The sequence below is a fragment of the Gossypium hirsutum genome, chromosome A11, assembly GCF_007990345.1.
Source record: "Gossypium hirsutum isolate 1008001.06 chromosome A11, Gossypium_hirsutum_v2.1, whole genome shotgun sequence".
Lineage (NCBI taxonomy): Eukaryota > Viridiplantae > Streptophyta > Magnoliopsida > Malvales > Malvaceae > Gossypium > Gossypium hirsutum.
Window position 1 is genome coordinate 65849477 of NC_053434.1, and position 15741 is coordinate 65865217.

Here is a 15741-nt window from a genome sequence, read left to right on the forward strand (position 1 = left end):
ATTAAGAATTGAATCATTACCTTAGTTGATGAAAAATTGAGCATTTGATTGAAAACCTGAAAAACCCGAAAGCTTGACAATGGAGAAAACTATGTTGGTTTTGGGTGTTTTTCTTAACTTCTTTAGAGGTTTATGACTAGGAAGATGATAGAAATCAAAGTAATAGAGTTTATGAATCAAAATTGGGTGATTGGGGTTTTAGGGAAGCAATGGATAACAACATAAGAGAATGGAGAAAATTTTACGTGAATATGCTATAGGTGGGGAAGATATTAGGTTGATTTTAAAATTTGGTGAAATTTTGGGGTGTTATAATTCTCCCCCTCTAAAAAGAATTTCTTCCTCGGACTTCCCTAGTAACACGCTACTCTTAATCACAAAAAATGTTATTTTTACTTTTAAACTAACCATCACATTTTCGCTGTGTACTTTGATTCCTATTTTCTCTAACTTCCTATTGCTTTTCTTAATGATTCCATTCACTACCACAGACTATTCTATAGTAACTTTGCTAATAGTTTTCTCTATTCATTACGACAATCTTGTCTAAAGAACCGTAACTGTTATTCCTAATATAATGGTCTCTATTGAAATTTTTCCACTTACTAGCTAAACAACACAAAAAATTTATGAAGGCATAGAATATAAATCTACAAACAAGGATAAAAGAACTGATTACAAGACAAAATATCTGCAATATCATCGATCGAATCTTGACCTTGTGGCTCCCTAACAATATAAACCCGAGTTGGACCTTTTGACTCAACTTGAGTAGCAACAATATGAGTAATCTACCTTACCAATCTCTGATTACCTCTACCATGACCATGGCCTCTAGTAGGCGTAGATACAGGCACTGAACTCTGAGTCTGAGAAACCTCTACTCTATTTGGGCAATTCCTCAGAAAATGTTCTTTCAAACTACACTTAAAACAACCACCAGTTAACTTAGGACACTTACGAGAATGCCTATGCTCATAATGTGCATAAAGCAACCATCCAGGATCACCCGATGAACCATCAGTACTAACTATTACACTATCTTGCTGCACAGACTGCCTTGGTCAAAACTCGTGTCATGCACTCCTATTAGAACCCTAGATATCACGTCTTCTCTTAGCCTGTTGTCCAGATGCACCATTAGAAGTCTTCTTACCCGATTTAGTAACCACAAAATGAGGCAGCTCAACCAAAGTCTTTTCAACTGCTTTGGCTTTTTCAACCAACTTATCAAACAATTTCTCATTTTGAGCTACCAAGTAAATCTGAATATCATGATTAAGTCCAAAACAAAACTTATTACAATTGTCCCTCTAAAAAAGAACCATCTCAGGAGCATACTGACTAAGTCGTACAAACTCTGACTCATACTCAACCACAGTCAAATTACTTTGAACAAATCTAAGAACTGATTTTCACAAGCTTCCATATACTACTCGCCCATAAACTTCCTTTTAAAAACCTAAAGAAAATAATCCCAAGTCAAACGGTCAATAATAGTACCTTTCGTAATAGTATTCCACCAACAATGTGCCTCACTATCGAGTATGGACACAACATAACCCAACTTCTCCTTGTTAGAACAAGACATCTGCTCGAGGATACTTTCAAATCCTTCCAACCAATACTCAGCTACGATTGGATCAGTACCTTTTACCCTAGAAAACTATTTACCACCCAACGCTCGCAAACATTCAAGTAGCAATCTTCGATTAATAGGCTTAGGATTGGCAGGTGCGGGAGTAGGATTAGCACTAGCAATCCGTTGAAATGCTCTAATCATAGCTTTTAGTAGATGGCCAACAACCTCATTAGGTAAGTTCGACCTACGTGGCGGAATAGGAGGTACGAATGATGTACCATACTCTTGAGCACTAACCCTCACATTAACACGTCTAGGAGGCATATCAAATCTAATATAACATATATAGACAAACAAACAAAAGGTGTGAGTGGCAATGAACGATTCAAATCACCATCCTACAAACAAACTTTAGGATTAAAGGTAATGCATTCCTATTTCTACCCCAACATGCAATTCAATCAGAGAATTTTTCCAATAATTCAAGCAAAAAGAGAAACTTTGGCACATGGGTTTCTAAATCCATGGGTTCTGAAACCCTCAATCAATACATCAACGACTTAGATTCGAGTGTTAAATAACCTAAGCTCTGATACTGTAACAGCCTATTTTCCAGTGAAGACAGAATAGTGGTTTCAGGACCACAAATTTGATTCAAAAATAAAGTTTATTTTTATTTTATTATATGGTCCGTATTATGATAGATATGTCATGTGAAAATTTTGATACGAAAATTTTATCGATTAAGTATTTAATTACGAGAAGGACTAAATCACATAAAATGCAAAAGTTGAATTCTAGTAGTTATAAGGGTTAAATAGCTATGGAATTCAAAACTAGAGGTCCTTATATGGTAATTAGACCATTAAAGAAAAGTATGTAGATTTTTGGGTGACTCATCCATGGAAAAATTAGAAAAGAGTAGGGACTAAATTAGAAATCACAAATATTAAATGATGATAATTAATTAAAAAGAAATTATCATCTTATTTTCATGTCTTCTTCTCCAAAATTTCTACGGAAACCCTAGAAGAGAGGAAGAAAGCTTTCCAATCTTAAAAAGGTATGAAATCAAGCCCCATTTTTAGTACTTTTATATTTTTAGAATTGGGATAGTCTAATCTATCTATTTGTGGGATTAACTTGAAAAGTTATTAAGGTATGAAATTTGGGTCATGGATGAATATGCTAAAAATTTGCAATTTATGGTAGAAAATGAAAGGTTGTTGATAGATAAACAACTTTTATAAAGTGATTTTTGATGAAAACATGATTTAGGGACTAAAATGTAAAGTTGTGAAATTTGATGAAAAATTCTGAATTTTTATGAATACATGTGCTGTAAATTTTGTAATAGGATTTTGGGTAGGCTTGGAAAAGAGAGTAAATTACACAAGTTTCATTTTCTGGGCCTAGGGATGAAATTGAAATTTATAGAAAAGTTAGGGGTAAAATGATAATTTTGCCTAAAACATAAATTGAGTCCAAAGGAGTATGAAATATGAGAAATTGATGATTAAAGCTATTTATATAGATCCAAACAACTCACATTTGAGGTTAGATCGAGGAAAAGAAAAGGTTTCGAATTAGTAGATTACTTATGCGAACAAGTGTCAAAGTAAGTTCGTGTAACTTAATCGAGCATGTGAATATGTTTCATTGAATGTTGTGTTTGTATGAAATGTGAGATACATTGATGTGAATTATTTGATTGCTATAATGAAAAATTGAATACATGCTTGAAATGGTGAAAAAGGGTTAAGTCTCATTCGAATATTGAATTCTGATGAATATATGTGTTTTCCTGAAATGAATGAGGTCCTGCATTTGTTGATGACGGGATTGAACTTAGACGAGTAATCCTATTGACCTCATTATAAAAAGGATTTAGCCCGAACGGGTAATTTTGTAATGATATCTCTCGAGTATCTGTTACAATTAGGGTTTAGCCTGGACTAGTAATCCTAATTAAGCTCTTTTGAGCATACGTTATATATAGGACTTAGCCTAGACTGGTAATCCTATTATATGATATGTGGCTCTAGAGTGTGTTCTTTGATTAAGTGCTCTGATGGGTACTCTTGAATAAGAATTGACAGGTTATTACACCTCGAGTGTACCATTCAAACATCCATTGAGATTTCAATGACTCAACAAACATAAAACTCTTGACATGGTATGACAATTATGAGATGAAATGATAATGGCATGAAAGAGTATTGCATGATGAGCTCATCTATCCTTACTTGATGTATATGAATATTTTGTGACTGACATGTTTGATTGAATGCATGTGTTTAGACAATTATGCGAAATGGATGGAAAACATGACATTGTTGCTTAGATTTAATAAACAGGATTGGTAAGTTTAGTTTCCATTATACGAACTTACTAAGCATGTAATGCTTACTCCATTTTATTTTCCCTTGTTTCCTAGTGCTCAGAAGCTCGCGAAGGTTGGATATCATTGGAGCATTGTCACACTATCTACTAGCTACTTTGGGTATTTATAGTAGCATCATTTTGGTATAATGACATGTGTAGGACAACTTGGCCTTTAGTGGCTTGATAATGATGTTTGTAATCTAGCCATTGGAATGGCTAGTAATAGTTGTTTTGATAAACTTGTAATGTCATAGTATGGTAGCTATATATATATTTGTTAAGTAGTTGATCAAATGATGTTTAATTCATGGATTGAACTAAGGTAAGATTGTAAACACGTATGCATGCAATGATATGCCATGTTGAATGATGAAAATTGCTTAATTTGAATGCTTGAATTGGTTGGAATGTGTTTGGTATGCTTAGTGTAGGAAAATGGTAAATTTGGGTGAGAAATGAGGCTAGGAAATGGCTTTATTTTGTCCATATGGGTAGACACACGGGCATGTGTTTAGACAGTGTGTGACACACGGTCGGGAACATGGGTGTGTAATTAGGCCATGTGTCCCCTGGACCTTGATTTTGAGAAACAAAATGCTTAGAATTGAGCATAGGGCAGAGACACGGGCGTGTGTCTCAGGCGTGTGTGCTCCACAGCCTAGAACATGGGCTTGTGTATTGGCCGTGTAAAACCTACACCTAATTTCAAAAAGAATTAATTAACCACACGGCCTAGCACATAGGCATGTGGCATGGCCGTGTGCACAAGTCTAAGAGTTACACAGGATCGAGCACGACCCGTAGGACGGGTGTGTCCCTTAGACCACATGGACGTGTGAGTGTAACTTAGAAAGTTTTTGAAATGTCGTAAAAGATTCTTAGAGTTTCTGATTAAGTCCCGACTCAATTTTAATGCTCTTATTGGGTATGAGGGTCCATTTAAGGGTCTTTACAAATTATGTCAGAATTTGAATAGTAACTTGCATGATTTATCTGTAAATGTTTCTGAATGTTTTCATAATGCTCTGTAACCCTGTTCTGGTGACTGATACAGGTTTAGGGTGTTACATTTAGTGGTATCGGAGCCACGGTTTAGTCGATTCTCAAATTTCACATAGCAAACAAAGTTTAGCTATACATGCCATTATATAAATTATGATAGTGTGATGACTCTTGATCATTTTAAATGTGTTTTTCATATAGTAATGTCATCCAGCCAAGCTAGAGCTAAATCCGAGGAAGCTAGGAGCAATGCTTCAGCTTCAATTCAAAGAGTTGCATCTGCATCTGGTAGTGAAAGGCCCTTATCTGAGGGCCAAAGTAAGTAGGCAAAACATGACTTCTTTCAATTGATGAATGAATGGTTTACCGAGTAACCCTGCTGTACAATGACCTCTACCACTTACTCCTCAACCGGTTCCTGAGGTACCACAGGGTGCTGAACCCGCTAAAATAGGTAAGCCTCCGGTCCGTAAGCATGGGGCAGAAGATTTAGAGCTACTGCAGATGATGATCCGAAAAGGGATGAATTTTAGTTAAAAAATACCATCTGATTTTTTTATGAATTATCTTGTACGCCTGTCGAATGTCTGACATGTGCAGTATCTCTACTGAAAGATACAACTTATCATTGGTGGAATACCATAACTTCAGTTGTACCGAGAGAGAACATTACATGGGAATTCTTCCAGGCTGAATTCAGAAAGAAATATGTTAGTCAGAGATTCATGGATCAGAAAAAGAAAGAATTTTTAAAACTCAAGCAGGGAAATATAACTGTGTCTGAGTATGAACAAGAATTTGTTCGATTGAGAAAATATGTTAGAGAATGGGTTCTGACCGAGGTTGAGATGTGTAAAGTCTTTGAAGAGGGTTTAAATGAAGATATCAAGTTATTGATCAAAATTCTCGAAATAAGGGAATTTTCAGTGTTAGTCGGTCGAGCACACAAAGCTGAGGAACTAAGTAAAGAAAAAGAAACAAGCTGAAAGAGAGGCTCGGGTTTTTGGAAAAAGGATTATGAGTAAGTCACAATCATCTGAAGTATTATGATCGTGTTACTACCTATACTATTATGCCCCAAAATCTAAGTATTTATTTTTGTGTGTTGTGTTGCACAAATGCATGTCTGCTTCAGTGGTTAAGTGTTCTGGGAAGTGTTGAGAAGTCTTGGGTTCAAGCCTTGGTTTGTGCAAATTTTTTGTTTTTACTTGAATAAACCCTGTCTCTAGTCAGTAGACTTCTTGAACTAATGTGAGCATAGCATGACAGAAAGGGCCTACTGGTCAAGGGGTAAATGGCGTGCGATTGCTACTAAAGGTCTTGAGTTTGAGTCCTGCAACGCGCAAGGGAGTGTTTTATTTTGCTGTGAGTATATAGGAGTGCCCTAGGTTGACCAAAACTCTAAGGAATTTGAAGGGAGTTCAAACTAGTGGGTGGAGAGATTGGAGGAGAGGTTAAGGAGTGGATGAAGGGATTTGGTAGATGGTTGGATAGATTTTAGGAGAAAATCATGGGGAGATGCAGAGAACGAAGTGTTGTGCTGAATGGGGATTCTAGGCACTCAAAGAATCAGTTTTGGGGAGGAATTCGACCTTGGGGGTGAATTCTAGTTTCGATTACTGTGCCTTTTTTTGCCCTCTCCTCATTTTTAGTTTCTGACATTGCTTTTGGGTTCTCTTCATTCTCTGTTTGGGTAGCCGATGTAACACCCCTTACCCAAGACCATTGTCAGAGTCGAGCACGAGTCATTACCAGACTTATCTTACTTATTCGGGGAATAAAAAAAATTACTTTTAAAAAAAATTAATTTAATCACATTCATCTAATAAATCCCTAAAAAGGGCCCTCCAGGCCCTAAAACGTGCAATTGGAACGGTTTAGGACCAAACCGAGAGCATTAAAAATTTTCCGATTACTTACACAAATCAAAATAATTTATTTCACTATTCATAATAAAACTGTCCATCAGCGTAACAGTCACTAAATTAATTATAAATCGAGTTACGAAACTTAAAATTTCAATCCGTAATTTTTTCCTGAAAATAGGCTCATATATCCTCTTATCATAATTTTCCAGAATTTTTAGTTTGGCCAATTTGTACAGTTTATTCATTAAAGGTTCCCCTATTTTGCAGTTCAGCAGACTTGACCTCTCTTCACTAAAAATAAATTCTCTCACTATAAAGAAATCAGATAAGGTTTTTGTTTATTTATAATGAAAATAGATTCACTATGGAATCTAGAAATATAAACGTTGACTTGTAATTCTTTTTGTACAATTTCTAGTGATTTTCCAAAGTTGGAATAGGGGATCACAAAGTCACTCTAAGCCAGTCTTACAGAAATTTAAATATCTTAGAATATAGACTTCATTTGCTTGATATGTTTCTTTTCTATAAAAATAGACTCAATAATCTTTAATTATATATCTCATTCACCATTTAATTCCATTTCTACAATTTTTAGTGATTTTTCAAAACCACATCACTGCTACAATTTCTAACTGTTCCATGGCCAACTCTTACTCTTTCATAGTTTCTTTGCATCAAACCTCATTTAGGCATACATAATACCAAAACATGTTCTTATTTAGCTATATCATAAGCTAATCATTACCAAGTATTCACATGCCATTCTTTAATCATATCATAAGGACATACACACAAAATAGCCAACTCCCTATACATGCCATAACTTAAAGTATTTCTAGTCACAAAATACCGAGATAACTCATTGATAGTGTAAGGCGATCTCCAACTTCCTTATGATTTTCTGAGTTGGCTTTGTGATACTATAAAAAAGAGAGAAAGGAAAGGAAGTAAGCATAAAGCTTAGTAAGTTTGCTTGTAAATAAATAACAACATTCTAAATGAATTATCAAGATAAACTGAACCTTTCGAACATGGACTTATCTTACCTTCCCTTTGGTACACTCTTTGAATTTTCCATTGAACCATTTGGAATACTAAGGATACACGGGTACCTTTCCTTTTTAAACTTACCATTTCCATTTCTTGACATGGTCTTACGTGGTATCCTTGCCTTATGAACTCACCATTGCCATGCCTTGCCATGGTCTTACATGGGATCTTTGCCTTATAGTAGTTTATCAATGCCATGTCTTGACATGGTCTTACATGATTTCCTTGCCTTGTAAAACTTACCAATGCCATGCCTTGGCATCGTCTTACTTGGTATCCTTAAACCCTAATGTCATGACATTTGATCCTACACATTCCTAAGGTTCAACCGAGACTTTTAAGTATCATTTCTCCGTCAATTCTTACTTGAATCATCAAGGAATAAATTTACAAAATAAATATATAGATGCTGAAAAATAACATCATTAATTATAAATAATAAAACATTGCATTTATTTACCGCAAACTTACCTCGATACAAAATAAGATCAAATATTTTCATTTAGTCCTCAACCTTTTTCTTTCCTCGGTCTAACCCCAAATTTCATTCTTCTTGATCTATAATAGAAAATTTAAATTATTTAATATTCACATTTATCAAAACAGTCCTTAACTCTAACTTTGCCAAAATTACGATTTTGCCCCTAAACTTTTACATATTTATACTTTTGCCCCAAGGCTCGAAAATGAAATTTTATCCCTAATTCTTATGTTTTATGACATGCTGATCATTTATTTACCTACGACAACATCAAATTCCCACTCTAACTTGTAGTTATGACCATTAGGTATTTTTACCGATTATGTCGTTTTACTCATTTTCACTTAAAATCGCTTAGCTCAAGTCGTTTAACATAATTTCAAACTTCATATTCCACCATAAAACATCAAAATAAACACATTTTACCTATGGGTATTTTTCCAAATATGAACCCTAGGTTAAATTATTGCTAGAATAAGCTAAATCAAGTTACCGGGACTTCAAAAACGTAGAGAACATTAAAAACGGGGCTTGAAATCACTTACTATGAAGCTTGGAAGCTTGAAAAAACCCTAGCTATGAAGAACCCTTGAAATTTTAGCCTAATGAAGAAGATGGGCACATTTTTCCACCTTCTTCCATTTTTTAATCTTTTAATTACCAAATGACTAAAATACACTTCATTAAAACTTTAGTTATTTTTATCTATGTATGTCCATTTTTGTCCATGAAAACCTAATGGTCTAATTACCAATTAAGGACCACTACTTCAATTATACTCTTCAATTTAATCCTTTAGCATCTAAAACTCATATTTATCAACTTTTTCAATTAAGCCCTAGTAGGCAAACTAAGCATGCTATCTATAAAATTTTCCATCGATACTCTAACACATGCATCTAATCACTCGATAAATTATAAAAATTAATCAGAATAAACTTTTCTATCTCAGATTCGTAGTTTCGCAACAACTATTCCGTTTACGCCCTACTTTGGGATGTTACAACCAAACTTTTCTTTTTACCATTCGGGTATTTTTCGTGTTGGTTCTGCTCTTCATCAGTACTCTACTGACCAATTTTCTCCTTTCCCTTTACTCCCTTCATAGTCATTCTTTTCCTTGCTCTATTTTGTGTTGGCCGAATACCCTCCTTTCCCCCTCTCTCAAACTCTTTCAATTTAGCCTTGGTTTTGATTGATTCTCTTCTTTTTCATCCCTCACTCTCTTCATTTTTGTGTTCAGTTTGACAATGATTCTCTGACAAATTGGTGAGTGCATTTGACTTCTTCTTCTTGTTCTCTCTCTACTCTTTCAACTTTTATCAAGTCTCCCCTCTCTTACACTTTTGGAACTGAATAATTCTTTTTCTCTTATTATTGATCTCCCTTCCTCTCTCATATTGTGGTGTTTCTTTTGATTTCTAGAATTTCTCGAGGAGTGAAAGAGTTGCAAGTGATACTGAAGCAGTCAAAACCATTCCCTCATCACTCGATTAAAGGTAACTCTAGTTACAGTTGTTGTGCTCAACTGGGGTATGTTGGCTTGCATTTCTTGGTGTGGTCGAGTGCTATGTTGGCTTGCATTTCTTGGTGTTGTCGAATGCTACTTTCCCTATTCTTGGCTTGTGTATTTTCTATAAATTAGTATATGTTGATTCAACCCATGGGTTTAAGCAATCCTAATTAATGGGTTTCGCTAGTAACGCAGATATTTGACAAGGAGCATGATTAACCTTCGTCAACGGTTTAAGCGGGCTAAACTACACGCGTTCAAACAAGGCAAGTATCAAATATGATTTTGGAATAAGCGTTTTAAATAGGGTGTTTAACCCTATTGATTAAAGGACTGACAGAGTGTCTTAATTGAATATAGGTTTGGTGCTTGTGGGCTTCAATGCGTTTTCGCAAACAAGTGTGTAAACACTGCCCAAATCGTAGATCGGTAAAAGCTGAAAAATGTGACCATTGGCGCTACATGGGCATGCACTTGCTCGTGTGTTAATCCAAATGCATAAACATGGGCGTTTGATCGTAGAGGCCACCATGAGCGATTTCATAAGCTCAGGCTGTTTTGGGCAGTGTAGGCCCTACAGACTTGTGGGCCCCATACAAAAAAATCGCATGGATGTGTAGAGAATACTGGGCCAGGCTATGTATCCACGCGGCCAAGGTCAATTCTGGGCTTTGTGGGCCACACGGGCGTGTGGGCCCACATAGGCCCACATCATGGGCCTCGGGCCCATTTTTACTGTTTTGACTGTTAAGGTTGCACATGTCACCCAATATGACTGTGGACCTACTGTTGGGTCGGTAAGTATGCCTAGACCCCAAATTTATTAAATGACTGTTATGCCCCAATGAGGAAAAATGACTGTTATGCCCTTATGAGAGGTATGACTGTATTTGAGCATGCCATTTCATATATATTGGATACATGAATGATATTATGATACGATGCATGAAATACTACATGGGGATGGGTGTATTATGATTGGAGGAAGTGTACTGCACTGACAGCTCTTCTGCAAATACTGTTTAGTGCCGCAACTGGCGCTATTTTGGAGTGTAAGGATTGGTGGGTTGATTTATCCCCACATGGAGTGTAGGGCTGGACAGAGCGGAGTGTAGAGGCTGGTTGGGTAGGATTTCTGATTGCATATCTATACTGTTCTATCACTGAGTTGGGCTAACACCCACACTGATACTGTTACTGTAATGGGCTAAGGCCCTAACTGAAACTGAACTGTTACTGATATGGGCTTAGGCCCAGATTGTATTTGCACTGTATGTTTGACTGTTTGTTTATTAAGGGATTACACACAGAGTTTTCATAAACTCACCCTTCTGTTCTTCTGTACAGGTAATCCGCGGGCTTAGGTGGGTTGGTGCTGCGAGGGACTCGAAGGTGGCCACACAACTGCACATGCTTCCACATTTGACTTTTAATTTATAAATGTTTTAATCTGGGTATTTTTATGTAATAAGGCCTCTTTAAGTTTCTATTCTTTAATTTAGGATTTTATTATTTTGATTTATATCTCCTAGTAGTAGGACGCGAGGTTTCAAAAAATAAATGTTTTTCAAAGCACCACGGTTATGCAACATGATTTAAAAGCTTCCGCAAGAAATAGTGTTTTTAAGTTAATAACAGTTTGATATGGTTAACATATAGACAACAACACATTTTTGGAAAATAAATGATATGTTTTAAAATTATCATTAAGTAGCATGACCAAGGTAAACAAGAAGAAGGTTTTTCAACGATATTTCATTTTGCGAAAAACACTTCAATGTGACATTGCCAGATTTAGCCATAACGTGTAGGCCGAATTTAGGGTGTTACATTTAATGGTATCAGAGTCAGGTTGCAAAACTCGACTGTGGATTTGTGTTTCTTTTAAAAAAAACTTAGAATTTTGAAAAAGAATTGTTTCAAATGATCTGAAATACTTGGAAATGTTTTACTAAATGTGTGGTACACCGAGTCTCCGACGCCGATCTTGTAAGTCCTCTAAAACTACTGTTTGTTTAAATTGAAATTATTGAGATTATTGAAGGTAATAGACTGTACTGAAATACTTTGTTTAGGGTATAATAAAAAATGAGGGTTTTCAGCCCAAACCAACGCAATCCTCAATGACACAAAATAATAAAGTATAAGTCCTATACATGCCATAATCAAAAATATAAATCCAACTATACCGAATGCTTCGGTTGATAGTGTGATCGATATCTCTGACTTCCAGTGATCCTAGAGCTAAATAGGCGGCACTGTAAGGAAATGGAAAGGAAAGGGAGTAAGCATAAAAGCATAGTAAGTTGCATATAAGTAAATATACAACAACAATATATTAATAATCAACATGCTCCTAATACCAAGGTAGGCATAAGTATAACTTACTCATTACCGTCCATACAAATCACAAATTATATATATACATAGCTCATATCTCATACGTACCAATTAGGTACTTGTACCATTACAATACCGTTATACTTTCCTTATTAACATAAAAACACAACTTTCACCGTTGAACCATTCGGAATACTACTGGATATTCATTAAGCCTCAAACGTGGGTAAGGTTCCAATGCCATGTCCCGGATATGGTCTTACACTGACTATCATCTCATAGCCGATGCATGTCCCAAACATTTCGTACACTAGCTTACGTTTTGAGGATGATGTCATGTCCCAGACATGGTCAAACTAGGGATGATAAGTTGCTACCAATTTTGAAGCTCAAAACCCCAAAAAATGGCTGAAAATCTATTGGGAAAAAAGATGGAAAAGGGATGATATCATCTTTCTTTATTTTATTTCCTTTTAAGTCAAATAAGCCACCCAATTCCACCTATCCTTGAAAATTGTCTCATCGTTTTCTCATGGCCGGCTATGCTATCATAATAGGGTCTAATTGCCCTTTAAAGACCCCCAATTTTTATTCTCTAGCTATTTGACACCTTTAGCTATCAATTTTATGCGATTTAGTCTTTTTTCATAATTGGGTTAACAAACATTAAAATTAGCTCACCAAATTTTTCGTGCACTATTATGAACATACTATGAGTCTATTTTAATAATTAAATAATCTCTCTGACTTCAGATTTGTGGTCCTGAGACCACTATTTTGACTAGGCCCTAAATCGGGCTGTTACATTTCCCCCTTAGGGATTTTTGTCCTCAAAAATCTTACCGGTGAATAAGTTCGAGTACTGATCTCTAATAGTCTCCTTAGGTTCCCATGTGGCTTCCTCGACTCCATGTCTACACCATAAAACTTTCACAAGTGCAATACTCTTATTTCTCAATTGTTTGACTTCTCAGGTTAAAATCTTGACCGGCTCTTCACCATATGTCATGTCCGGAAGAATCTCAAACTCTATCGCTCAATCACATGCGAAGGGTCTGATCTATATCAACGTAACATGGACACATGAAACACGTTGTGAATCTTTTCCAACTTTGATGGTAAAGCCAATCAATAGGCAACCAGTTCTACTTTCTTGATAACCTTATAAAGCCCTATGAAATGAGGACTCAACTTGCCTCTTCTACCAAATCTGAGAACTTTCCTCCATGGGGACACCTTTAAAAATACCTTATCACCGACTTGAAATTCAATTTCCTTTTGTTTCAAGTCCATATAGGATTTCTGTCTTTCTGAGGTGGCTTTCAAGTAGTCACGAATTACTTTAACTTTCTCTTCAGTCTCTTTGACTAAATCGACCCCGTAAATCTGACTCTCTCTTAGCTCAGTCTAATATAACGGCGTTCGATACTATTTCCCATACAAATCCTCATAAGGCACCATTTTCTGACTTGTCTGATAACTATTATTATTGGCGAATTCAACCAACGGAAGATATTTTTCCCAACTACCTTGGAACTCAAGGACGCAACACTGTAACATGTCCTCTAATATCTGAATTACTCTCTCTGACTGACCGTCGGTTTGCAGATGGAAAGCTGTGCTAAAACTCAACTTTGTTCCCCGTATAGTCTCACAATCTCGAGGTAAATCTCGGGTCTCTGTCTAAAATAATCGATATGGGCACCCCGTGTAGTCTCACAATCTCAGAAACGTACAAGTCAGCTAATCTCTCAAATGAGTAATCAGTATGCACAGTATGAAGTGTGCCGACTTTGTTAGCTTATTCACAATAACCTAAATAGCATCCTTTTTCTTCGGGGTCATAGGAAAACTCGTTACAAAATCCATAGTGATCCGATCCCACTTCCACTAGGGGACCATGATAGGCAGAAGTAGACCCGAAGGTACTTGGTGTTCAGCCTTCACTTGCTGACACACTATGTAACACCCCAAATCTGGCATAGAAGTTAGGCCTGAATCTGGCATGTCACATTGAAGTGTTTTTCGAAAACCATGTTCTCATTGAAAACCCTTCTTGCGACTCAAAACCTCTGGCCATTTTAAAACTTATGAAACGTTAATTCCTTTAAAACCTTACTTGCTGCGGAAGCTTACTTTTAAACAGTTGCACAAATGAGATATTTTGAAATCCAGTTATTGTTTTAGAAAACCGTGCCCTACTTCTAACAGATATTAAGCATACTAAATAAATTTCCCAAATAAAAGGTTAAAAAAATAAAGAGAACTTAATACAACCCAAATCAAAAACCAAAGTGCTTAACTAAATAAACGAAATAGAAAAAACATGTTCAGTTGTGTGGTCGTCTCCGAGTCCCTCTACGACACCGATCCACCTAGCGCTGGGGATTTGTTGCACAGTTAATAAAAGGGGTGAGTTTATGAAAACTCAGTTTGTAATCCCCTTACTAGAGTAGCAGTCAGTAAACAGACAAAATTAAGAATTAGTCTGGGCCGGAGCCTATTACAATAACAGTACAGTCCAGTTCAGAGCATACGTAGGCCAAAGCCTGTAACAATATCATTTGGGTCACAGCCCATAACAGAATCAATTGGGCCTAGCCTATCTTAGCCTCAGTTGGGCCGAAGCCCACATTGCAATAATATCACAATAATATCATACATGCAATGCTGTGTAACCCACCCCAATAATCCAACCGCTACACATCAACTCCGTCCCCCGGTACATATCATGTGATATAAATATTGACCCACCCATCCGATACACATCAATGGCAGCCCGATCGCGGTATTACCTTCATTGTAACAAGTTGCTAATAAAATATTAGGCTTAATCACCATCGGTGGATCCACGGTTGTCAAGAACCATACGATCCTCATATACTTCCTCCGTTCTATAATTCCCAACCCATGCAATATGTCGTGCATGTCATGCTCAATCATCACACGTGTATGTAGAATGGCCATACTCAGTAATAGTCTTTTAAATATATATTAAGAGCATATCAGTCATACAACCACAGCCAAGTCAATTAAAACGCAATCATACATTCATAATCAAATTAGTCAAATTCGAAGTCTAAGTCAGTCATTTACCCTCAAGGGCAAAACAATCATTTTACCCTACAGGGGTATGTCGGTCATTTTACACTACAAGGTTATTTGGGTCATTTTACACTACAAGGTTATTTCGATAAATTTTCAAATCAGGGGTGTTTTGGTAATTTTACAAATCGAGGGTATTTCGGTAATTTTATAAATCGGGAGTATTTTGATAATTTTACAAATCGAGGGTGTTTCAGTAATTTCACAAATCGGGGGTATTTCAGTAATTTCACAAATCGAGCAAATTTCGATAATTTCAGAATCGATGGTATTTCAATAATTTTACAAATCAAGGGTATTTCAGTAATTTCACAATCGAGGGTATTTTAGTAATTTTACAAATCGAGGGTGTTTCAATAATTTTACAAATCGAGGGTATTTCAGTAATTTCACAATCAAGGGTATTTCGGTA